A 25,028-nucleotide genomic window follows, 5' to 3' on the forward strand; every position below is an offset into this window, starting at 1 on the left:
GTGAGAGGGTGTGTGAGGGGTGAGAGGTTGTGTGAGGGTGAGTGTGTGTGTGAGGGGTGAGAGGTTGTGTGAGGGTGAGAGGTTGTGTGAGGGTGAGAGGGGGTGAGAGGATGAGGGTGTGTGTGAGGATGAGGGTGTGTGTGAGGGTGTGTGTGAGGGTGAGAGGGTGTGTGAGGGTGAAGGGGTGTGAGGGTGAAGGGGTGTGTGAGGGTGAGGGTGTGGGTGAGGGTGAGGGGGTATGAGGGTGAGGGGGTATGAGGGTGAGAGGTGTAGGTGGTAAGGGTGAGAGCGTTCTGAGGGTGAGGGTGTGAGGGTGAGGGTGTGAGGGTGGGGAGGTGTGTGAGGGTGAGGGTGAGGGGATGAGGTTGAGGGGGTGTGAGGGTGAGGGGGTGAGGGTGAGTGAGAGTGAGAGGGTTGTGAGGGTGAGGGGGGAAGGTGAGGGTGTGAGGGTGAGTGAGTGTCTAGAGGCAAAGCATAGTGGATGTAGCATTGCAGCTAGCAAGTCAAGTGTTTTCAAGCTGAGTGCCCTGTGCAGGAGCATCGCTGGAGTACAATGTCTGGCAACTTAGTTAACATGGTACATCCTGGATACTAGGGGACTTCTTGAGCCATTTCTGTGTGAGGTTGGACCCCCCTCTCTGTAATTCTGCGTGCTGGGATTACCTGCAGGTTCTAACAATACAAGAATGGCCTCGCCATCTGTAAGCCTAAACACTGAAGTCCCTGCAGGAGCCACTCTCACCGCTGTGATCATACACACCGAGAGTCCACATAGGACCTTGCAATGCAGGGGTCATTCCCACCTCTGTGATCATTCACACTGAGAGTCCCCATGGATAGGGTGGACAGAATTTTAAAGCAAAAAAAAACGGGACGTTTCAAGGAAATAGAAGGAGGACTACAATTTTACTTCAGGGATGTCATCGCTCCTCAGCAGAGAATTACAGATTAGGCAGTAAGAATATACATAAAGACCATTTAAACCCAGTAGCGTGCCCGATAATTGAATTGTTTTCTTTAAATAACTGATAACATTCCCTGCTTTGCTTGGCCACAAACTAGTATGGCATCTAGGAGGTGGGCGAGTCCACAACTTACAGGGAGAGCAGAGGCAAACGTCCGCTCCGACCGCCTCTCAGTCTTCGTGTAGGAGCCCAGACGGTGACCAAATTAAGCATGTAAATCACTCAAAAAAACAAAATACGGGCTAAAATGTCTTTCAAGTTAACAAAAAATATTTCTTTAACATGCAGAAGCTTTTCAGAGTAGTACATCAGATTACGACTGCGTTGAGAAGTATTTTTTGAACATTAACTGAGAAATGTTCCTGCCTTGATGACAATGCTATTAGTGCCTTAGGAGGGAAGTCAGTCGCACTGTGAACACTATAAAAGGCCTAGTTATTTATTATAGATTTTACATTTTAAAATATTAAAATCAAACACAAGAGAGGTTTTTGAACAGCGCACACCCCGAACTCACACATTCAAAGGTTCTGTCATATGTGATGTACACAAAGGCGGCTTGGTGAAAAAGATTTTGCCCAGGATCACACACATTAGTGAAGCAGGGATGCCGGGATTAATCTTAGACTCTTCAAATTCACGCTGCATTTCAGCCATCTTTCATTTATAACGTGGTTTCACTTCAATAAAAGACCATAAACAATGAAGAAAACGTTGTTATAATAATAATCTACAACTTAAATTAAAACAACACATTACTGAAGCTTCCTAACAGTTTGTGCCGATCAAAGATGATTTTCTTTGGAAGAGTGAGGTGTATGGAAGCCGATGGGCAATGAAAGTCGGTGTGCTTACTGCCCTGGTGCGGGTGCAGCATGCAGTATTGTTGTAGGGCTCCACATCATATATAACACCACACACCCTGAAAATGGCGAGGAGGGGGGGCAAGGGAGGTGGTGAACTCGGACAACGGGAGGGGGCGGGAGCAAAGTTAACTTGGACAATGGTGGCGCACAGAGAAGACCTTGAAACGCAAGCAGGAGGACGGGACGGGCTGAACAAGAAGTATAAGCAAACTTCCAGATTAATACTTTCTTCCCCCAACACGTGTCCCTATCAAAACGAATGTAACCCACTTACTCGGGATACATCGTCATCCATGGGCGTCCACAGAAACTGAACAGATCGCACAAGAATAAGATTCCAAAGGCAGGGGAGAGGGGCTGCCCCAGGACCAGGGGAGCCTAAGATAGCAGGGGGAAGGAGAGCGAGCTGTGAGGAGAGGGTAGAACGAAACCAGGGGAGTCTGAGATAGCAGGGGGATGGAGAGCGACCTGCAAGGGCTTGTTTAATAGAACATAGGTAAGCATTGGAGGTGAACACTTGCTTACATGCTCAATCTCAGATGCGTGCACTTGTTTAATTTTGTATTTACAGCTAATGTTCGTAAGAGACTTTGATTGCATAGGGAATGTTTCCTCATGTAAAAAGACTAGGTGGTTTTGACATGATGAAGTTAAAGCGCGGAGTGAAAAATAAACAAATGAAAGACATCTGGACTAACCAATTAAGCCTCCTAAAGACAGCAGACATATGCACTCTTCTAGAGTGAATTTAAAAGAGACAGAGACAGTCTGCAGAAAAGGGGAGAGAGAGGGGAGGTGCTGGGGAACAGATGGCCGTGAAGCAGGGGGCGGGGCAGCGGAACCCTTTGAAGTCACGGCCTGCGACCGTGATGGCAAATACTGCTGGCAGGGGAAGCCTGTTGGTGAAATGCAAGCTCGTGCACGAAGGAGCTTGTGGTCACGTGATTTCACGTGAACTTTCGAAAAACCGCTCGTAAAAAGTCAGCTTTTGGTTTGACAATAATAGGTCCGAGTTTCACTCGACCTAAAAAGCATGATTGCTAGGTGGATAGTACAGACAATTGAACACTGCTATATCTGACAAACAGTTGCAGGAATAACCAACAACTCAGCCTATTAGGATGAAAGGGGCAACTCCAGCTTTCTTAGCCTATGTATCTTTACAAGATATATGTAGAGTGGATACATGGTCCTCAAAACACATCTTCACAAAACATTACTATGTTGATGGCAACAATTGAAAAGAATTGGCAATGGAACAATCTGATCTCAAAAGCATATTCTCATTCATCACCTCATCAAACTCCCCTCCACAGGGTTAATCACACTGCCACTTAGTTGATGCACAGCATGTGAATCCAGCAAACACCTCACACTGCGAAGGAAACCAGAAATTATAGGTTTGAGGCATGGGGCCAGTAGATCACATGCTTTGCATACTCCTGCCATCTAGTGCTGGGTCCAGATGTTTGCAAGTTGTTTTTCTTCGAAGAAGTCTTTCCAGTTACGAGGTAGGGTGACCTCTCCTTTCGGTGATAGTGCGCATGGGCATTGACTTAGTGTTAGATAGTTTTAGTCCGCCATCAGGTTCGGACGTGTATTACTGCGCTCCGGTTCAAATCGTTCTTCTGGTTCCCCTCGGTGCGCAATCCACTTTACCTGTGTCAGTATTTTCTCGTACGCGGGATAATCGTGCAAGGCCGTCGGGCCTAACCGCGTATCCCACTTCTCCGTGTATCATATCGGTTTAGAATTTTTTTATTTCGATCGGGACACTCGTGGAAGGCCGTCGTGCCTAACTGTGACAGTACACCTCACAGTCGGCGGAACAGACTCCATTTAAATTCTGTCCTCGGTGCTACGCAAAGTATCCGCGCAGCGACTCACACGAAGTGTGCAACTTGTGCTTATCTCCAGAGCACCACGAACAGGACTGCGACTCGTGCAGATCATTTTGATTGAAGAAAATGCTTTGCGATCGTTGTGCTCGACATCTTGAAATGCGAAGCCAGAACATTGAATGCATGCCGGACATCTTCGGTGAAGGATCCAAGCAAGGAAAATTCGATGCACAAGGGGCTGAAGAGGAGCAGGAAGAACCTGTATGTATTCCAGAATCGGACTCCGAGATGGAAGACGACATTCCGCAAGGTCAACGTCCCGTAAGTACAGAACACCCCTTGCCCCGAAATCAAATCCAAACCAAACAAAAGGCTTCGGTTCCACCTCTGCCTTCGGGTGACGGTTGATACTGAGAACATGTTTCTAATGCCCCGCCTCTCGGCTCGAAAATTGCAAAAAACACAGACCGGTTTCTGGCTATCAGCCTTCTTCAGCCTGGATAGCTTGACTCCAGTGATGTGGAGAGCCTGGGACTCACGTCTGAGCATACCCAGCCCACTCGAGGTGAAAATTGCAAAAAACACAGTTGATGGACAGAATGCAGAACAATGTCTTACATTCACCCCAGTACAAAGATCTGGGCCTAAATCCATAGTTTTTTGCACTCCACACCACCCTAGGTCAGACACTGGCTATATGCAAATCAGCCTTGACCCTGTGCCTCATGGGAACAGTCCAGCCCGAACTACCAAGCCATGTCTTTCCTAGACCGGAATCAAGCATCCAAGGACCGGTTTCTGGCTATCAGCCTTCTTCAGCCTGGATAGCTTGACTTCAGTGATGTGGAGAGCCTGGGACTCACGTCTGAGCATACCCATGGCCATGTCTGAACTGGGGTGGTGTGGAGTGCAAAAAAACGATGGATTTAGGCCCAGATCTCTGTACTGGGGTGAATGTATGACATTGTTCTGCATTCTGTCCATCAACTGTGGTTTTTGCATTTGTCACCCCGAGTGGGATGGTTATGCTCAGACGTGAGTCCCATGCTCTCCACTCCACTGGATTCAAGCAAGCCGGGCTGAAGACGGCTGAAATGCCAGAAACCGGTCCTCGGAAGCTTGTTTCCGGTCCAGGGAAGGCATGGCTTGGCAGTTCGGGCTGGACTGTTCCCATGAGGCACAGGGTCAGACTGATTTGCATATGGCCATGTCTGAACAGGGGTGGTGTGGAGTGCAAAACAGCGATGGATTTAGGCCCAGATCTCTGTACTGGGGTGAATGTATGACATTGTTCTGCATTCTGTCCATCAACTGTGGTTTTTGCATTTGTCACCCCGAATGGGATGGGTATGCTCAGACGTGAGTCCCATGCTCTCCACACCACTGGATTCAAGCAAGCCAGGCTGAAGACTGCTGAAATGCCAGAAACTGGTCCTCGGAAGCTTGTTTCCGGTCCAGGGAAGGCATGGCTTGGCTTGGCAGTTCGGGCTGGACTGTTCCCATGAGACACAGGGTCAGACTGATTTGCATATGGCCATGTCTGAACTGGGGTGGTGTGGAGTGCAAAAAAACAATGGATTTAGGCCCAGATCTCTGTACTGGGGTGAATGTATGACATTGTTCTGCATTCTGTCCATCAACTGTGGTTTTTGCATTTGTCACCCCGAGTGGGATGGGTATGCTCAGACGTGAGTCCAATGCTCTCCACACCACTGGATTCAAGCAAGCCGGGCTGAAGACGGCTGAAATGCCAGAAACCGGTCCTCGGAAGCTTGCTTCCGGTCTAGGGAAGGCATGGCTTGGCAGTTCGGGCTGGACCGTTCCCATGAGGCACAGGGTCAGACTGATTTGCATATGGCCATGTCTGAACAGGGGTGGTGTGGAGTGCAAAACAACGATGGATTTAGGCCCAGATCTCTGTACTGGGGTGAATGTATGACATTGTTCTGCATTCTGTCCATCAACTGTGGTTTTTGCATTTGTCACCCCGAATGGGATGGGTATGCTCAGACGTGAGTCCCATGCTCTCCACACCACTGGATTCAAGCAAGCCAGGCTGAAGACGGCTGAAATGCCAGAAACTGGTCCTCGGAAGATTGTTTCCGGTCCAGGGAAGGCATGGCTTGGCTTGGTAGTTCGGGTTGGACTGTTCCCATGAGACACAGGGTCAGACTGATTTGCATATGGCCATGTCTGAACTGGGGTGGTGTGGAGTGCAAAACAACAATGGATTTAGGCCCAGATCTCTGTACTGGGGTGAATGTATGACATTGTTCTGCATTCTGTCCATCAACTGTGGTTTTTGCATTTGTCACCCCGAGTTGGATGGGTATGCTCAGACGTGAGTCCCATGCTCTCCACACCACTGGATTCAAGCAAGCCGGGCTGAAGACGGCTGAAATGCCAGAAACCGGTCCTCGGAAGCTTGTTTCCGGTCCAGGGAAGGCATGGCTTGGCAGTTCGGGCTGGACTGTTCCCATGAGGCACAGGGTCAGACTGATTTGCATATGGCCATGTCTGAACAGGGGTGGTGTGGAGTGCAAAACAACGATGGATTTAGGCCCAGATCTCTGTACTGGGGTGAATGTATGACATTGTTCTGCATTCTGTCCATCAACTGTGGTTTTTGCATTTGTCACCCCGAATCGGATGGGTATGCTCAACGTGAGTCCCATGCTCTCCACACCACTGGATTCAAGCAAGCCAGGCTGAAGACGGCTGAAATGCCAGAAACTGGTCCTCGGAAGCTTGTTTCCGGTCCAGGGAAGGCATGGCTTGGCTTGGCAGTTCGGGCTGGACTGTTCCCATGAGACACAGGGTCAGACTGATTTGCATATGGCCATGTCTGAACTGGGGTGGTGTGGAGTGCAAAAAAACAATGGATTTAGGCCCAGATCTCTGTACTGGGGTGAATGTATGACATTGTTCTGCATTCTGTCCATCAACTGTGGTTTTTGCATTTGTCACCCCGAGTGGGATGGGTATGCTCAGACGTGAGTCCAATGCTCTCCACACCACTGGATTCAAGCAAGCCGGGCTGAAGACGGCTGAAATGCCAGAAACCGGTCCTCGGAAGCTTGTTTCCGGTCCAGGGAAGGCATGGCTTGGCAGTTCGGGCTGGACTGTTCCCATGAGACACAGGGTCAGACTGATTTGCATATGGCCATGTCTGAACTGGGGTGGTGTGGAGTGCAAAAAAACAATGGATTTAGGCCCAGATCTCTGTACTGGGGTGAATGTATGACATTGTTCTGCATTCTGTCCATCAACTGTGGTTTTTGCATTTGTCACCCCGAGTGGGATGGGTATGCTCAGACGTGAGTCCAATGCTCTCCACACCACTGGATTCAAGCAAGCCAGGCTGAAGACGGCTGAAATGCCAGAAACTGGTCTTCGGAAGCTTGTTTCCGGTCCAGGGAAGGCATGGCTTGGCTTGGCAGTTCGGGCTGGACTGTTCCCATGAGGCACAGGGTCAGACTGATTTGCATATGGCCATGTCTGAACTGGGGTGGTGTGGAGTGCAAAAAAACGATGGATTTAGGCCCAGATCTCTGTACTGGGGTGAATGTATGACATTGTTCTGCATTCTGTCCATCAACTGTGGTTTTTGCATTTGTCACCCGAGTGGGATGGGTATGCTCAGACGTGAGTCCCATGCTCTCCACACCACTGGATTCAAGCAAGCCGGGCTGAAGACTACTGAAATGCCAGAAACCGTTCCTCGGAAGCTTGTTTTCGGTCCAGGGAAGGCATGGCTTGTCAGTTCGGGCTGGACTGTTCCCATGAGGCACAGGGTCAGACTGATTTGCATATGGCCATGTTTGAACTGGGGTGGTGTGGAGTGCAAAAAAACGATGGATTTAGGCCCCGATCTCTGTACTGGGGTGAATGTATGACATTGTTCTGCATTCTGTCCATCAACTGTGGTTTTTGTATCCGCCTCTCGGCTCGGCACGGAAATACATTGTTAAGCCTTCTGTCTCGGGATCGAGTTGGCCAAAGTCAGGCACTTTGCCGAAACCTTTGGGCTTGAAACTGAAGACTGCTTCAGAGCCCAAACCCTTGATGCCGAAATCAAAAACGGCTTCGAAACCCAAACATTCCGTGCCTGAAAGTCATTCCACCCCAGCACCGATGTCCTCTGTGCCGAAACTGAAAAATTATCCTTTGAAGCTGCAGTATCCAATTTTCGACGTCCCACCTCCCTAATCAGACCCATAACAAAAGGAACTTTACATTAATCCTGATACAGGACATCTTTTTACCAAACTTCCTCAGAAGCGCAAACCTGAGTCAGAGGACATACATTATACCATTCCTTTAAAGAGGAAACATTTTGGTACTAACCGTTTCTCTCCTCTACCACGTTACCCTGAACATTCACCACCAGCATTAGAACATTTACTTATTACACCAACTAACTCTCCACCACCAAAGCATGATGATGGTGATGGAGATACTCACTTACCAGTAGATCCATGGAGAGACTATAATGCTTCTTGTGCTCAGAGCCTTTCTAATTCACCTCACAGGCAAAGCTGTTTTAGTTCGCACGGACAACATGACAGCTATGTACTATATACAAAAACAGGGGGTGGGGACACACTCTCCAACTGTCACACCTAGCACAAGACATTTGGAAATGGGCCATACACAACAAGATTTATCTCCTGGCAGACCATCTTCCAGGAGTAAGCAATCAGATTGCAGACCTTCTCTGCCGACAGAAGCAGCAAATCCACGAGTGGGAACTTCACCCACAGGTTCTCCTCCACTACTTTCAGCAATGGGGATTTCCCCACATAGACCTGTTTGCCACATCATGAAACTCAAAATGCCCAAGCATCGCTTCCAGGTTCCCACACCAGCTCTCCAAAGGCAATGCGCTAGGAATGAACTGGTCGGGATATTTGCTTACGCTTTTCCGCCTCTCTCACTCTTCCACTGGTAGGTCGGAAGCTCAGGCAAACATCCCTCACACTGATTCTCATAGCTCCCACATGGGCACATCAACCCTGGTTCACCACCCTGTTGGAGCTATCAGTAGTTCCACATCAAAAGCTGCATCTCATCTCCAGTCTCCTTACTCAGAGCCATGGAGAAATCAGGCATCCACGTCCCAAATAACTCAACCTGGAGATCTGGCTCCTAAAGTCATAGAGTTTGGTCATTTACCATTACCACCAGACTGTATGAATATCCTAAAAGGGGCTAGAAAGCCTACTACTAGGACATGTTATGCAGCAAAATGGAAACAGTCTGTTATCTATTGTAACAATAGCAATATCAATCCTTTTGATGCTTCTGTGAAGAACATCACCTGTTATCAATTTACAGCAATCGGGACTAGCCTATACATCCTTTTCTGTTACATCTAGCAGCAGTAGCTGCACACTTACAAAACAGACAACACTTATCTCTATTCAGAGTACCAGTGATTAAAGCCTTCATCGAAGGATTACAAAGAGTGATACCACCAAGAGTCCCACCTGCACCAGTATGGAACTTAAACATAGTCCTTACAAGGCTAAGGGGTCCACCATATGAACCAATGCATAGGTATTAATACAATTCCTCTCATGGAAGGTTGCTTTCCTCGTAGCAATTACTTCCCTAAGGAGTGTTGGTGAACTCCAGGCATTAACTATACAAGAGCCCTTCTTTCAACTTCACAAAGACATAGTGGTTCTTCGGACCAATCCTACATTTCTCCCTGAAATGTAGTTTCTGCTTTTCATATCAATCAATCGGTGAGTTAACTGTGTTCTTTCCTCAACCTAATTCTGTAGCAGAATGAGCTCTACACACACTTGATGTTAGAAGAGCTCTACTATAGTACGTGGAAAGAACAAAATAATTTTGCAAAACAAAGCAACTGTTTGTTGCATTTTATCCACCACACAAAGGCAATCCCATATCTAAATCGGGCATTGCAAGATGGATTGTAAAATGTATCCAGACATGTTATATCAAAGCAAAAAAAACTTTACTTATACTCCCTAGAGCACATTCTACTCGCAAAATAGGGGCTACTATGGCCTTCTTAGGGAATGTTTCCCGAGCTGACATTTGTAAAGGAGCAACATGGTCTACACTGCACACATTCACCAAACACTATTGCGTAGATGTGTTAGCAAGGCAGCAAGCTACTGTAGGCCAGGCAGTGCTTAAAACAATGTTTCAGACAACTACAACTATAGGTTAGCCACCGCTTTAGGGGTGTACTGTTGTATAGTTTATGCAAAGCATGTGATCTACAGCTCACATGCCTCGGTTGGATAATATTACTTACCCAGTAAGCATCTGTTCTTGGCATGTTGAGCTGTATATTCACAAGCGCCCACCCTCCTCCCCGGTCTCTTGTAGTTGTTGCAGTTTCAAGTTTACATACATAAGCATGGACATCTGTATTCTACACATACTAACTCCATTCTCACCTTCCACGGGAAAACAATCTAACAATGGAGTTGATGCCCAAGCGCACTATCACTGAGAGGAGGAGTCACCTTACCTAAGTCATCTTACCTAGCGACTGGAAAAATATCTTCGAAGAAAAATAACTTGCAAACATCTGGACCCAATACTAGATGTCAAGAGTATGCAATGCTTGTGAATCTACTGCTCTACATGGCAAGAACAGATGGTTACTGGGTAAGTAACATTATCCTTTTGCAGCTTGATGGTCTTCTGGATTCACATGCTACCCTCCCTCATCCCCAATGTAGGGGCATACTGGAAAGAAAAGACAGACATCTAAAAAGGTCACATTTTGGGGCATTGAGGACCTGTGGTCAGCAAAATATGCAAGTTCCGCCTACATTTATTTTCATTAAGGACAGCAAAAAATGACTTTTATGACGATGGCGCTTTTGGATCTAATTGAACAAAAAAGAGGGGGGGACCAAGGAGCTAATAAAGGTCCAGTGTCCATGCTCCTAATGCAAATCTGATAACAAAAAGGAGGACAAAGTTCCTATACAAGGGTGCAAAAGTCACCGGTGTATCAGGGTGCAAGCAGTCACCCATGCATTAAAAACAGGGAAGGATAAGGGAAAGGTAATCCTAGGTATAAAGTACCCTTAATATGAGAGGGAAAGACATTCAACATCCTCTGCTGCCCTCACACACCCCGAAGGATGTCATGCTTCATCATCGGGCATTTTTCTCCTCGTAGGGCCGGCGCTGCAATTCCCTACGGGTTCCCCGAAGGGTCACTTTATCGGAGATCTTTTTGAGGAAATGCTGGATGTTGCATGAGGGTGTGTGGGGAAGGGTAAAGGAGGGTAGTTCATGTACGAAGACGTGATTGTGTAATAAAATTCCAAAGGTATGAAAGCAGCGTTAAGTTTTGCTAGATAAACCCTTGGCAGTTAGGAATACTGCTTAAAAATGACTGACCCCAACAGGCCCACTATGCTTCGGTGTCTATAGTCGCGGTCGACATGTTTCGCGCCTTTGTCGCCCATAGGTCATTGGCGCTTCTTCAGGACCAAACAAAAAACAGTGAAGTGCACGTGAACATAATACAAAAAAGTTAAAATGAGACCCTCTTATCTCAGCCAGGGCGGGTAAGGAAGCCTGTATACCCTCTATGTAAATTCAGCTGCTACACAAAAGCTGCTCCTGGTTGATGCTTAGGAAACAAGAAAACAAGATAAACCACATGTGAGCGTCAGTAACTACTTGATGCATCACGAGGTGCCACTTTTTTGTACACCTAGTTTCACAGAGAAATTGCGCAGGCACACGGGAAAGGTCCACCATGAGGCGGGGGCCGTTAGTACAAAGAGCAATTAGCTCAATTAACACTTATTTTGTAAAAACAAGGCACCCAGCTTAGGCTACATGGAAGTGGTTAACGTGTAACAACCAAGAGGCAGAAGCCTGCTAATGTTGAAATATGGTAGAATTACCAAAACGTGGAAATAGGTGGAACACCATCACCATGCTTACCAAGCACTAGTAAAAGCACTCCTCCAATGGTCAAGAGAATGGACGCCCGCGTATAGTCGGGCTGTGGAAACAATAAACACAGGCCAAACACATAAATAAAATTGTGTAGGCACCAAAGGCGTTAGGTGAAAATGATGGCAACCATTAAGTAACTAGAACGAAATGGTACTTACAAAGATATACGGTGCTTCCTCTAGCGCACCTACCCCTGTCCAAACGCTCGCCGTAAGTGAAATAAGGACGGCGAAACACGGGATTTTAAATAAACAAGTAGGGCAAGGGGAGAGGCGGAAACTCTTTTCGGTGATGTCAGAATAGGGAGTATCCCAAAGCGCGTGTGCAGCGTGGCGTGGCGGCGAAGAGGCGCATGCGCATCAATTGCATACACTCTTCCCTCGCTCATGCGCACTCGCTTGAATGAAAAGGAAGGTGTCAGTACCGGTAATGTCTCAAAACAGCTATCAGGAATCAATCAGGGGACCCCGATGATGAAGCTTGTCACCAACCAGGTTGGTGAGTGAGGGGTCTTCTAAAGACAAAAGCTGTCCCATGTTGAGTGGCACTACATGCACCTCGATATCTTTCTAAATAGAGGTAGTAGCAGCCTCTAGGGGGTACTCCTCCATTTGTTGTTAAGTATTGATTTAAGGGCACTAGGAGTTTCCTCCCTACATTCATATAAATACCCTTTCTCTCTCATGTTGAGTAATAAAGCTAAATTTGGGCACCAGCTTCAAAATCTTTTAAAAGTTGGCCAGTGAATATTGAGAAACATTGAACAAATTAATAAGGCTTTAAGCTGGATCGAACTTAAGCTATAGTGACAGCTCATTAATTATTTTTCTTTTAATGCATTTTTAGGAGAAAAATGTGGTAACTTATAATGTGATAATTTTTAGTACGATGATGCCATAGTTTTGTAACAATTTTTATCAATTGAATCAAATAAATGTATTAATTCGTTCATTCGACCTAAATATCAAGGACCAAAATGATGGGTATGTGTATATATATATAGGGAAGTATTTGTTTACTAGGACTGAAACAGCTAGTCAGCACTCCCACCCACAGATTAGGACACACCCTTGACCCCATCTTCGCAGAAGGATCAAACATCCGTTTCAGCCACACCACCCAACCTTCCTGGACCGACCATCATTGCGTCCATTTCACCTTCAACACCACCACCGTGCCCAAACTCGAGCGGAACTGGACTAAAGTCACCGCGGACCACCTGAAATCCATGCTCCTCCAAAACCCCATCAAGGCCACCACAACACCAACTCCGCAACCAGGGAATTCCACCACTGGGTCGCCTACTGCGCCGACAAGCTGGCCCCCCTCTTACAGACTGCCAAACAACATTCGCCCAAGGCCGACTGGTTCACCACCGAACTCCAAGAAGCCAGACGCGCCTGCAGGCGTCTCAAAAAACCTGGCGGAACGAGAAGACCACGGAAGCACTGAACAACCACAAGATCGCCATGAAGGACTACCACCAGCGTATAAGAAACACCAAAAGAACCTTCATCAGTGATAAGGTCAAGACAAACAAAGCCAACACAAAGGAGCTGTTCAACGTAATTCAGCAGTTCGCCAACCCCACCCACGCAGCCACTGACATCGCACCCTCCCAGGAACTCTGCGACACACTCAGCTCCTACTTCCACCTGAAGATCCAAGCCCTCCACGACAATTTCAGCGAGCCGACAGACATCAGCACCACACCACCCACCACCGCAGAGAAACAGACCATCACCTCCTGAGACACCTCGTCCATCAAGCTCATCACCTCAACCATGAAGAAGACTCCCTCAGGAGCCCCAACAGACCCTTGCCCCCACACATCTTCCACAGGGCTGCCGCTGCCATCGCTCCCGAACTATGCCACACTATCAACTCCTCCCTCACATCCGGCACCTGCCCCGACGACTGGAAACGCGCAGGGGTGAAACCTCTCCTCAAGAAACCAACGGCCGACCCTACCTACCTGAAGAACTACCGTCCTATCTCTCTCCTCTAATTCGCAGCGAAAGTTACCGAAAGACTCGTGAAGCCCAGCTCACACCTTCATCGAGGAAAACTGTATTCTGGACACCTCCCAGTCTGGCTTCCGCAGGAACCACAGCACCAATGCCGCCCTCCTCGCTGCCACCGACGACATAAACATGCTGCTCGACCAGGGACACACCGCAGCTCTCATCTTCTTAGACCTCTCCGCCGCCTTCGACACGGTCTCTCATCGCACACTAGCCGCCAGGCTGCACAACACGGGAATACACGGACCCGCCCTCGACTGGATACGATCCTTCCTCTCCGGCAAAACCCAGAGGGTCAGACTACCCCCTTTCCTCTCTGACCCCACTAACATCGTCTGCGGAGTACCCCAAGGATCCTCACTAAGCCTGACACTCTTCAACATCTACATGGCCCCCATCGCCGCCATCGTCAGACAACATGGGCTCAGCATTGTATCCTATGCTGACGACACCCAACTCATCTTCTCCCTCACCAAGAACCCAGAAATGACCAGACTCCGCTTCCAGGAAGGGATGAGAAACGTGGCAGCCTGGATGAAGGACAGCTGCCTAAAGCTCAACTCTGAGAAGACCGAACTCCTCATCCTCAGACTCTGCACCTCCGCCTGGGACAACATGTGGTGGCCCTCTGCCCTCGGGAGCCTTCCCACCCCTACAGACCACGCCCGTAACCTCGGAATAATCCTCAACTCTTCCCTCTCCATGAACCGCCAAATCAACGCTGTCTCCTCGGTCAGTTTCAACTGCCTCTGCATCCTCTGTAAGACATTCAAATGGATTCCCCCCGACTACAGAAGGACCGTCACCCACGCACTCATCATCAGCAGACTCGACTACGGCAACGCCCTCTACGGCGGAATCAACAAAACTCTTCTACGTGAGCTCCAGACCATCCAGATTGCTGCAGCAAGACTCCTCCTGGGGACACCTCGCCACGAACACAGGACCCAACACCTGCGGAACCTTCACTGGCTCCCGTCGAGAAGAGGGTGGCCTACAACCTCTTCACCCAGGCCTACAAATCCCTTAACAACATCAGACCCAAATACCTCAACGACCGATTATGTTTCCACGCACCCAGGAGGAACCTCCGTTCTGCCGACCTCGCCCTGGCTGGGGGCCCCCACATCCACAGAAACAGGACGGGCGGGAGGGCTTTCTCCTGCATTGCAGCCAAGACCTGGAACGCCCTTAATGTCAACATCAGACGCTCCCCTACATTGCACATGTTCAGGGAAGACCTCAAGACCTGACTTTTCGACTGACCCGGAGCAGCTCCCCCCCGCCCCCCAAGCACCTTGAGACCCATGCGGGTTAGTAGCGCGCTTTATAAACCACTGATTGATTGATTGACTATTCTTAACTTCACATATATATCCATTGGCGATGTATATATTTGTAGCATGTGTTGTTGTAGATAAACATGCTCTACATACTCCTGCCACCAAGTGTTGGGCTTGAATTTTTGCAAGTTGTTTTTCTTCAAAGAAAGGCTTTTGAGCTATGGGATACATTGTGACTCTACCCTGAGTAGGGAATGCACATGGGCAATCAACTCCATGTTAAATAATTTTTTCCTCCCTCAGGTTTAGACCTGTACAGACAGGGCTCCAAGACTCAATGTGTTTGTTCACATTTCTTCAGGTCTGCTTTAGTCGTCTGCATTTCCTTTCTTAATGGCACTATTCAGAGACCACCAGCACTTATCCAGTCCCAGAATTGCAGGGCACTAGTACCCTCTACCGGGGTGCATTCCCCTTTGCATCATTAACTTCCACACCGGAGAATGCAGTGAGAGATCAAAGTCCCACAGGGATTTGGAACACATGCACTTCCAGTACTGTCCCCTGTGCCACCTGAAATACCTGTGGTCGTGGTGAGGTTTGTAACATCTGCTTTTTTCCAGATCAAATCTACTCCTACGGAGGAGGAGCTACGCGGACATCCAAGATGGTCGCGTGAGCAGAGAGCTCCCGAGACCCGCGCCGCCCTCATCGATCTATCCTTCCGATATCCTGGTTACTTTGATGGGCTTTTGAAGTACTACTCGTGCTGATGCTGCTGCACTTTTCAGGGCTGAGATCGGACTTCGGGAACCATCTCTACGTCGTCCTATGTTTTCTGGCCTAGCCCCAGACGGGGCCGGGGTCTCTGTTGCTCTGGATGGCCGAGCAGTAATTGAACAACAACGGTCGCCTGGCATCTGCTCAACCGGTGGTGTTGTCACTTTCACTTTCGGTTTCCATTATACCTCCGGGCTGACTACCTAGGGGGCAATCTGCATTCCTGGCTCCGGTAGTCTAACCAGTTGTGCGTTCTGACCATAGCCCTGGGCCGGCAGTCTGCGATTTTTCGTGTAAGTGCTGCTTTGGAAACCAGCGGATCGCTGCCATTTCACCAGGACCGGGAAGACCCATCGGGGCACCGATTCCAAAATGGCGACAAAACTCGAGATGGAGAAGCGCAGGACAAAAGCCACTACTCGTGGGGGATTAGTCCAGTCCAACGTAATAGATCGTTACACTCAACCAAGAGGCTCCCCCAGCGCTGCTGGCCGCAGTCTTGAGAACCCGAGGACGGACCTGGTGTCTACATCAGAGGTGTCCTTTCAAGACCTCATGGCCGCCATTTCTGGAATCAAGACAGACATGGGTCAACAGTACGAGGCCATCGTATCCAAGATAGACACAGTGGCGATTGATGTTACCCTTATTAGAGCTGGCTTGGCTAAGACCAATGAGAGGGTCAAAGCCTTGGACCTTAAAGCCACCAGTCTGGTTAACGACATGGCGGACGCACAATCGGAGATCGGTAATCTGCAGTCATCGCATGATTTGCTGGCCAGACGTATGGAGAAGTATGATAACAGGGCCCGACGGAACAACATCCGCCTGGTCGGGGTACCGGAGGACAGTGGCGCTGCTTCTATCGATCTATTGGTCGAAGAATTAATTGTGACCAAACTTGCTCCCGCAGGCCTCAGCAAGTTCTTTGCGGTTGAGCGTGCGTACCGCTTCCCGGGTGGACAGCCCAAGCCGGGGGCTCCCCCGCGGCCAATTATTGCTAGGCTATTCCACTTTCGGGACAGGGACGCCATCCTTCAGGCCTCTCGCAGACATGGCCTGCTGAAATTTGAGATCAGCTCCATTTCTATCTACCCTGACTTCACTCCTCAAGTGCAGCGGCAACGATCGGGATTCCTGGGAGTGAAACGTCGACTGCGGGACTTGGGACTTAAGTACGCGATGCTGTTCCCAGCTCGCCTTCGCATCGAGTATAGAGAACGTACTTTCTTTTTTGATCAACCGGACACAGTTGGCGACTTGCTGGACTCATTGCCTAAGGAGGACACCGAGAGCAGGGGCCCCGGAGGCGCGGACGGAGGTGACATTTGGGTCCTGAGGTCCGATTCTGGGTCGTAACTATTTGCAGAGTATTATCTATATGTTTTCACCGTTAGGCCCGGGGGTGGGGCGGGGTGGGGTCGTCTCTCCCTTCCTCCTCAGGGGTTCTTTGTGTAGATTCTATGAAGGGGCGACAGGCACACTACAGTTTGGGGTGGCCTTTGAGTCAGCAGGGGTGCAGGGTGGGGGGTGTTGTAACGGGTTCTTGGTTGGGGGGTGGGGGGAGGGGTTTTGGTCGTTTTTTGTGTTCTATGTTTTGTTTCCCACATGGTATTTTTTCATCTGCTTGTATCCTTGCTCTGGGGTTTTGGGAGGGGATGGTTTGGAGGTCCTACAGGGATGAGGGGGGTGACATGAAAGTGCTGTCTTGGAGCGTTAATGGTCTGAGAGACGGGATCAAGCGTGGTATTGTGCTTCAATTTATTAGATGCCATTCCCCTGATGTAGTTTTACTCCAAGAGACCCACTTGATTGGGAATGCTTGTAAAGCCCTAGATCGCCGAGGATACCGACTGGTGGCGCACGCTGGTTTTACATCCGGTTCCCGGGGGGTTGGTATAATGGTGAAATCCTCCTTGCCCCTTGAGATAGATGAAGGCGCTCTCGATGATCGGGGTCGATATGCTGCTGTTTCGGGGAGATGGGAGGGGAGGCTGATTGTCCTTGTTGCTGTTTATGTTCCTCCGGGACTCCAGGCTACCACCTATGCTGACCTTGGCAAGACTCTTCTAGGACTTCCGGATGGTGTCCTTATAATGGGTGGGGACTTCAATTCGGTGGTTTCGGGTGAGTGTGACCGGCTACCCCCTAGGGTTTTCCCGTTGTCCCAGATGTGGCTGACTGAGTTGATTGAGACTTTTGGGTTAGTGGATGTCTGGCGTATGTTGCACCCTGCACAGACTCAGTACACTTTTCACTCTGGTGCCCACGGCAGCCTCTCGAGGATTGACTACTTTCTGATGTTAACTGCCAACACCTCCTCGGTGCGTGAGGTCCGACATCTACCTAGGGGTATTTCTGACCATTCCCCCCTGCTACTTGAAGTTTCGGTGGGAGGCTCCTCTGGAGGTAGGGTCCCTCCTCTTCATCCTTGGCACTTTAGGAATCCTCAACTTCGCTCGGACCTGGTTAAGGCAATTGACTGTTATTTTGATGAGAATGAGGGATCAGTCGCTTCCCCTTCGACTTTGTGGGAGGCTTTCAAAACCGTTATATGGGGTTCCGCGTTGTCCCTTATTGCGGCTGATAAGAAGGCCAGGAGAGAAACTGTGTCAGCTCTTGAGGCGGAAATTACTACGCTTGAAAGTGAGTTGGGTGGTGATGATACGCCTGCAATTTTGCACTCCTTAGCGCTGAAACAGGCAGACTATAGGGCCTTGGTAACTGTCGCTGCTAAAGTGATGCGTATGAATCAGCTGGGCCGGCTTTATGATGTGGGCGACAAGGCTAGTAAGCTCTTGGCGTGGTTGGATAAATCTGAGAGATTGAATCGTGTGGTGCCCGTAATAACCCGTGAGTGTGTGTGACTGATCCGAGGGAGATTGTTGAATGTTTTGTGGACCATTTTCAAACAGTGTACCGATCTGTGAGTGACCGAGATGAGGCAGACTCCCGCTTGCTTTTGCGCGATATCGCGCTGCCTTGCGTGTCGGAGGAGGATAGATCCACTCTAGACGCGCCTATCACGGTGGATGAGATCGCTATTGCCATTCGGTCCTTGCGATCAGGCAAAGCAATGGGGCCCAACGGTTTACCTATCGAGCTATACAAGCTGCGACCGGACAAAATGGCGGCTCATCTGCGCACTATGTTTGTTGATGCATTCGAGGCGGGCCTCCTCCCTTCCGACCAGCGTTTGGCTACCATAGTAGTCATCTACAAGGATGGCAAGCCTCGTGATCGATGCACCTCTTATCGCCCCATCTCGTTGCTCCACGCCGAGCCTAAGATTCTGGCTAAGGTCCTTGCTAATCGCTTACTGACAGTGATCTGTGACTTGATCCATCCGGATCAATCCGGTTTTATTCCTCATCGGAATACAGCGCTCAATCTTCGTAGACTCTACAGCGTTCTCGCGAGAGCTGAGACCCTTACTGAACCTGCTGTTGTGGCCTCCCTGGATGCCACGATGGCCTTTGACACCATTGAGTGGCCATATTTGTGGGCGGCTCTTTCCAAGTTTGGTTTTGGCCCTAACTTCATTGCGTGAGTGCGGCTCCTATATGAACAACCGTTGGCCCAAGTTGTAGTTAACGGCAGAGTTTCTGAATCGTTTACATTGGGACGTGGCACCTGTCAGGGGTGCCCGCTCTCTCCACTTCTTTTCGCTTTGGCCCTGGAACCACTGGCGGCGTGGCTTCGATGGGAGCCCTCGATTAAGGGGATCCAGTGGACACCGGACCTGGAGGATCGCGTCTCGCTATAAGCAGACAATATTCTTCTTTACTTTACCTCACCTCAGAAGTCCCTCAACGTGCTCTTCGATGTTCTCACCTCCTTTGGGAAGAACTCTGGGCTAGTTATTAATTGGAGCAAATCTTGTGTGTATGTTATAGCGGGGGTGTTGCCTCCGCTACCTCGTAGATTCCCGATCCAAGTGGCAGATATTGGATTCAAATATCTGGGAATTTTCATTTCTATGGACTCCTCAGTGCGCTATGACCGTAATCTCTATGCTCCTCTTTGTCGCCTTAAACAGGATGTACGGAGGTGGCGTGGCTTGCCTCTGTCCCCATTGGGACGGGCGGCACTTTTTAAAATGATGTCCCTCCCTAGGTTTTTGTATGCCTTACAGAATTTTTTTGACCCTGTTCCCTCCCGTTACCGTGAGGTTGAGGGCCTTCAGAGGCAGTTAATTTGGGACGGACGAGCTCGTATCTCCTTATCTAAACTCACGCTCCCATGGTACGATGGTGGCATTGCCCTACCGGACATCAGGCGTTATTACTGGGCCTCACAATTGAGTGCGATTAACCACGTGACGTATTCCCCGGGGCCCACTCCCGCTTTCGCTATGAATAAACTCCTGTTGCCGGGCGGCAACTTTAATAGGGCCCTATATTCGAAGGCACCACTCCGACTTCTGACTGGACCTACGAAATGCGCCGTGCGTGCATGGAGGGATGCTACTGTGGCCACAGGTTGGAGTGATAGATTGACGCGCATGACCCCGTTATATGACTCTGAGCGGCTGGGTAACCTGTGACGGACGAAAGGATTTGACAGATGGGACATGATCGGTATTAGCAAGGTGGAGGATCTTTGGGCCAAAGGCACAGTGAAGTCCTTTGAGGCCCTGAAGGTAGAGTATCATTTGGATGATAAGGAGTATTTTCGTTATCTTCAGGTGCGTCACGCCCTGCTCTCTGCTTTCCCCCCTGGGATGAAAGTCCCCCAGTCGTCCCGTTGGAGGATCGGATTCTGGACGGCCATGTGCCGGACAGTACGATTTCTTTAATTTATAAAAAGCTCATTAACACCAGGGCTGATCTTCTGGGGAAACTCAGGGCCTCTTGGATAGCAGATGGCCTCGAATTGGATGACGAGGACTGGCAAATGGCGATTTCCTCCCCCAGGGAGGTGGCTATTCCGGCTCAACTTCGTTTTGTGCAATTGAAGATCCTCCACCGAGTCTACATGACTGGTATGCGTCTGGTTCGGATGGGGCTCTCAACTGATGGGTTGTGTAAGCGTGGCTGTGGTATGGATGGCACCTTTCTTCACATTCTATGGGAATGTCCGGTTATCTCTGCTTTCTGGTCCAGAGTGCATGATGTAATGGGACGAGTCACCGGGGTCTCCCTCCTTCCTGAGGCGAGGCGCTGCCTGCTTAATGTGTGGGAGCCTACGGATTGTACGGCCGCTCAGACCTTTTGGATCACTCTGGACAACATGGTTGCCAAGAGGGATATAGCGCAACTCTGGGGCTCCCACAGACCACCTGGAATAAGTGCTTGGAAAGATAACATGGATTGGTGCATGTTTCGGGAAAAGACAGTATATGAGGCTCAGGCCGTCCCAAGAAATGGGGTAGGGTCTGGTCACAATGGAACGAATACCGTGGAGACATTTGTACCCCACAACTTGATTACACTGCTAACATTCCCTCGTCCCCGTAATTGACGTTCCTTTAGACTGGCTGCCATTCCTTTCTAATGCTCCTTTTCGCCATCTCCCCGCCCCTTGGAGAGTTGTCTTTATTCTTAGAGATTGTTCTCCCCTTTTCCCCCCTCCCATGCCCTGGACACTGGTTTCACCATGTGAGTGTTTGTGTTGTTTGTTTGTACATCATCAAAATTATAAAATGAAACCTACGTGATCCTTCTTATGATGTTTGATGCCACTGCACCGTAATGAAGCGATTTATTGCTTTGTCCGCAACGTAATGTTGTTGGTTACTCTGTCGATTGTCATAGCGGCCGGCCCGGTTGGGTTGTAGGCAGACGCTGTGTACTGTGCATTCAATAATAAAGGTTTAAAAAAAAAAAAAAACTACACCTACTGTGAAGCTTGCCTCGCCTTTTGGACAAAGAAACCTTTATATTACTGAAGGGAGAAGTAGTGGGCGCACTAAATACTGTGCCAACAATTAGTCGCCGACACAGCCTTGAACTTCCTTGATCAGGACCCGTTCAGCAACAAATAAAGTGAGGATGAAGGCCATTTGGGCAAACTGTCCCATCAGCCGTTACCTAGCACAGATGCTGTCTTTACCAGTGTGTCGGACCTGAAGGAAGAAAAAGAGGCTACTTCTACCTCCAAATCTAGTGGCACTTGAACAAATGCTCCAGCATCACTTGAAGTCCCTATAGTTGAATTACCATGTAGTTTGTAACCTCTGCATCTCTCCTAGCCAAAACTGCACCTGTGTGAAGCTTGCTTCACCTTCCAGTCAAGGATAACTCTGTGGTACCGAAAGCAGAGGTTTTGAGTGCACGGGAAAATGCAACAGAAGTCTGCCACAGACACACCCAATATCTTTGTCACACAGGACCCCTTCATCATAAAAAGCGTTAGGATTTTGGTCCTTTAAGTATCCAGCCCCATCAGCCTCTGCCCAAGCAGGAGGCTGTCTTCTCCAGTGGTTCTGGTACAGCGGAAGAGTAATCTCCAAGACCATCGGCCCTCGAGCGAAGACCTCCACCAGACAATGTTATGGTCTGCTCCATCACCCACTCCAAGCCTCCCTAGACCTCTGACAACGAGACCGAGCACTGCTCCTGATGAAGTCGGGCGCCAAGCCCCGTGTACAGTGTCACAGCCGCCAGGGGCCACTGCTGCCTTAGGTCTCCAGTTGGCACTAAATGTAGGCCTCAGATCCAAAAAAGGACCCAACTAGGGTTGACGACCCCTCCCGGCCATCAAGCCCCAAGACTAACAACAAGCCTCGACTCCACTTGAAGCTGAAGTCCTCTCTGACACCACCGCCTATGCCGCCGTCATCTCCTATCATCGAAGTGGAGAACACCCTCGATGACCGACTCCAAAGACCCGAAACAGCCAATCCTTCAAAAACTGTAGGAGGAGCTAAACACAGGCCAGAAGTGTCTCTTTAGGCTTCCCCTTACTTAGAAGATGTCATCAAATCCACCACCACCAAAACCTAAAGATACTGCCTCAAAAGAGGAGACTGGCATTTAAGCAGGAACCTGCATTGGGGGCTCCCATGGCCAAGAACCATAGACACCAGGGCACCAACCCCCCTGTTTTTCTCCACCTCCACTACCCCATACTCCACGCAACCATGTACTCCACCTCTACTGTCTCCACCACAGACGCTAGAGGGATCTCCACACTTCCCTTTTGACCCTGGCAGCTCTTTCGGCCCTGCTGACCACTATGGTACACCTTCTGAGCCACAGAGTACCCTTGCAATCACTGCTGTGTCACCTCACCGGGCAACCCAGACCTTGACCATTACACTGTCAGGGCATCTCCCTCCTGGTGATACCCTGGCCTACCACTACTTCATCCAGTGGGCAGCCTCCTTCCATAATCAACAAGGAAGACTATTTCCCCATTGAGACATTGTCCAGGTCGGAAAAGACATTTCAAATTTTACCCATGTTAATAGGCATGTTAAAGTTCGCCTTGGAGACTTTGAGGGAACCCTTTAATGCCAGGGTAGTTACACCAAGTGAGGAGAAGTTGTATGCAGGAATACCTCTTGTCTCAATGGTCACAGGCAGAGGGTTACTGAAAGGATATAGTGTTAATAAAGGCCAGCCCATCTCTGTCTTCATTAGTGGAACAGCAACAACCTGTTGCAGGGCAGCCCTTTCTCAGACACCATATCACAAGTCCCCATTACCACGGAGACCTCTCTTTCCGCAGAAGGGGGTGTGTGGGAGGAGTAGCTAATCTCAGCAAAATGACAATACAGAGCGTCTGTGCCCACCCCCCGCCATCACAGGATTTGCTCATAAACTGCTTTTGCAAGTAGCTATACCCCTCGCTCTCATGGCCGTCATTCAGAGCAAAGTAGTCCTGTTCAAAACAGACAAGACGACAGCCATGTTCTACCTTCAGAAACAGAACGTCACCCATTTTCCCCTGCTCTTAGCAGTGGTTCTCCGCCACTGCATACCTCTTTTGGCAGAGTACCTTCTGGGAGTAGATCACGACTTGGCAAATCTGCTCATCAGGTTGCATCAACAAGTACACAAGTGAGAACTCCACCAGAAAGTCTTAACATTTTGCTCCAGTAATTCCAGCGCAGGGGCACCCCACAAAACCTCACAGTCCATGTGCAATGCACTATTGACGAACTGGTCATGGGTCTTTGCCTATGCTTTCCACCTTTCTCACTCTTCCATACAAGGTTCGGAAGACGCAGCAAGTTGTCGTGTCACTGAGTTGAAGACCGTAACACTTAAGAACCAGACATTCCGTTTCACAAGGGGAAGGTAGTTGTCAGGACCAACCAGAAGTTCCCACCCAAAGTGGTTTTCCCTCCCCCCTTCCACCTTAATCAGACTATAGATCTGCCAGTCCCCCCACCCCCCGTCCCACTCAACCAGACATGGTAGCAGAGAGAGCCCTTCACACCCTAGATGTTAAATGTGCTCTCATGTTTTACATCGAAAGAACCAAGGCTTTCCACAGGACCAATCAGTTATTTGTAGCCTTTGGAAAATCCCACAGGCAAGCATATTTTCAAGGCTGAAATTGCCAGATGGATAGTCCAGTATATCTAGACCTGTTACCATAAAGCTAAACGAGCCATCCCTGTTACTCCCAGGGTGCACTTTAAAAACAATAAGGCAGCAATATAGCCTTCCTTGATAGCATCTTGCTAGGTGACACATGTACGGCGGCCACTTGGGCAATCCCGCACACTTTCACTGAGCACAATTTGTGACCATCTTACCCTGCCAGCAGGCTGTGGTTGACCAGACAGTCTAAAGGACTTTATTCCAGACATCTCCATCGTGGCAGGGCATGTGCATCTAAAGCAACACATGCTGTAAACTGAAAATATCACCCTGTAAGCATCAGTTTGTAGGGTGCGGTGCTGTAGATTAAAATGCACCCACGCTCCTCCTCAGAAGCGTATATCTCAACTTGCAGATCTCTGTATAATTGCGCAATTCAGATGGTGCGCCATACTGCATTCAGTCACTACTCCATCTTCACTCTCACCCAGTGTGTGGAAAGCAATCTAACATGGAGTCGGTGCCTATGCCATTGCCTTCTGAGGGTGGAGTCGCATTGCATCCCTTGACTCAAAAGCCTTTCTTTGAGTCTATGGTTCTACAGCACTGCAAACAGATGCTTACAGGGTAAGTTACATTTTCCATCTTCAAGGTACGGAGATATAGAGTTAAGAATAGTAAATCTATACTTACCTACTTGCATTCATCTTCACAAAATTTAGTTTTTCGATATTCGTGCTCAATTATGTTTTTGTCCTTGATAGTCTGACAATCTCGCCTATTCGCCTATAGATGAGAGGTTGAGG

At 49.1% G+C, this 25,028-nt stretch overlaps 1 protein-coding gene across 2 annotated transcripts in view; it reads left to right on the forward strand.

The window, feature by feature from the left end:
• PTPN11 (protein tyrosine phosphatase non-receptor type 11) overlaps nt 1-25,028 on the forward strand; it is a 582,335-nt gene that overhangs the window by 521,899 nt on the left and 35,408 nt on the right. The window lies entirely within an intron of this gene.

The sequence above is a fragment of the Lissotriton vulgaris genome, chromosome 11 (assembly GCF_964263255.1).
Source record: "Lissotriton vulgaris chromosome 11, aLisVul1.2, whole genome shotgun sequence".
Taxonomy (NCBI): Eukaryota; Metazoa; Chordata; class Amphibia; order Caudata; family Salamandridae; genus Lissotriton; species Lissotriton vulgaris.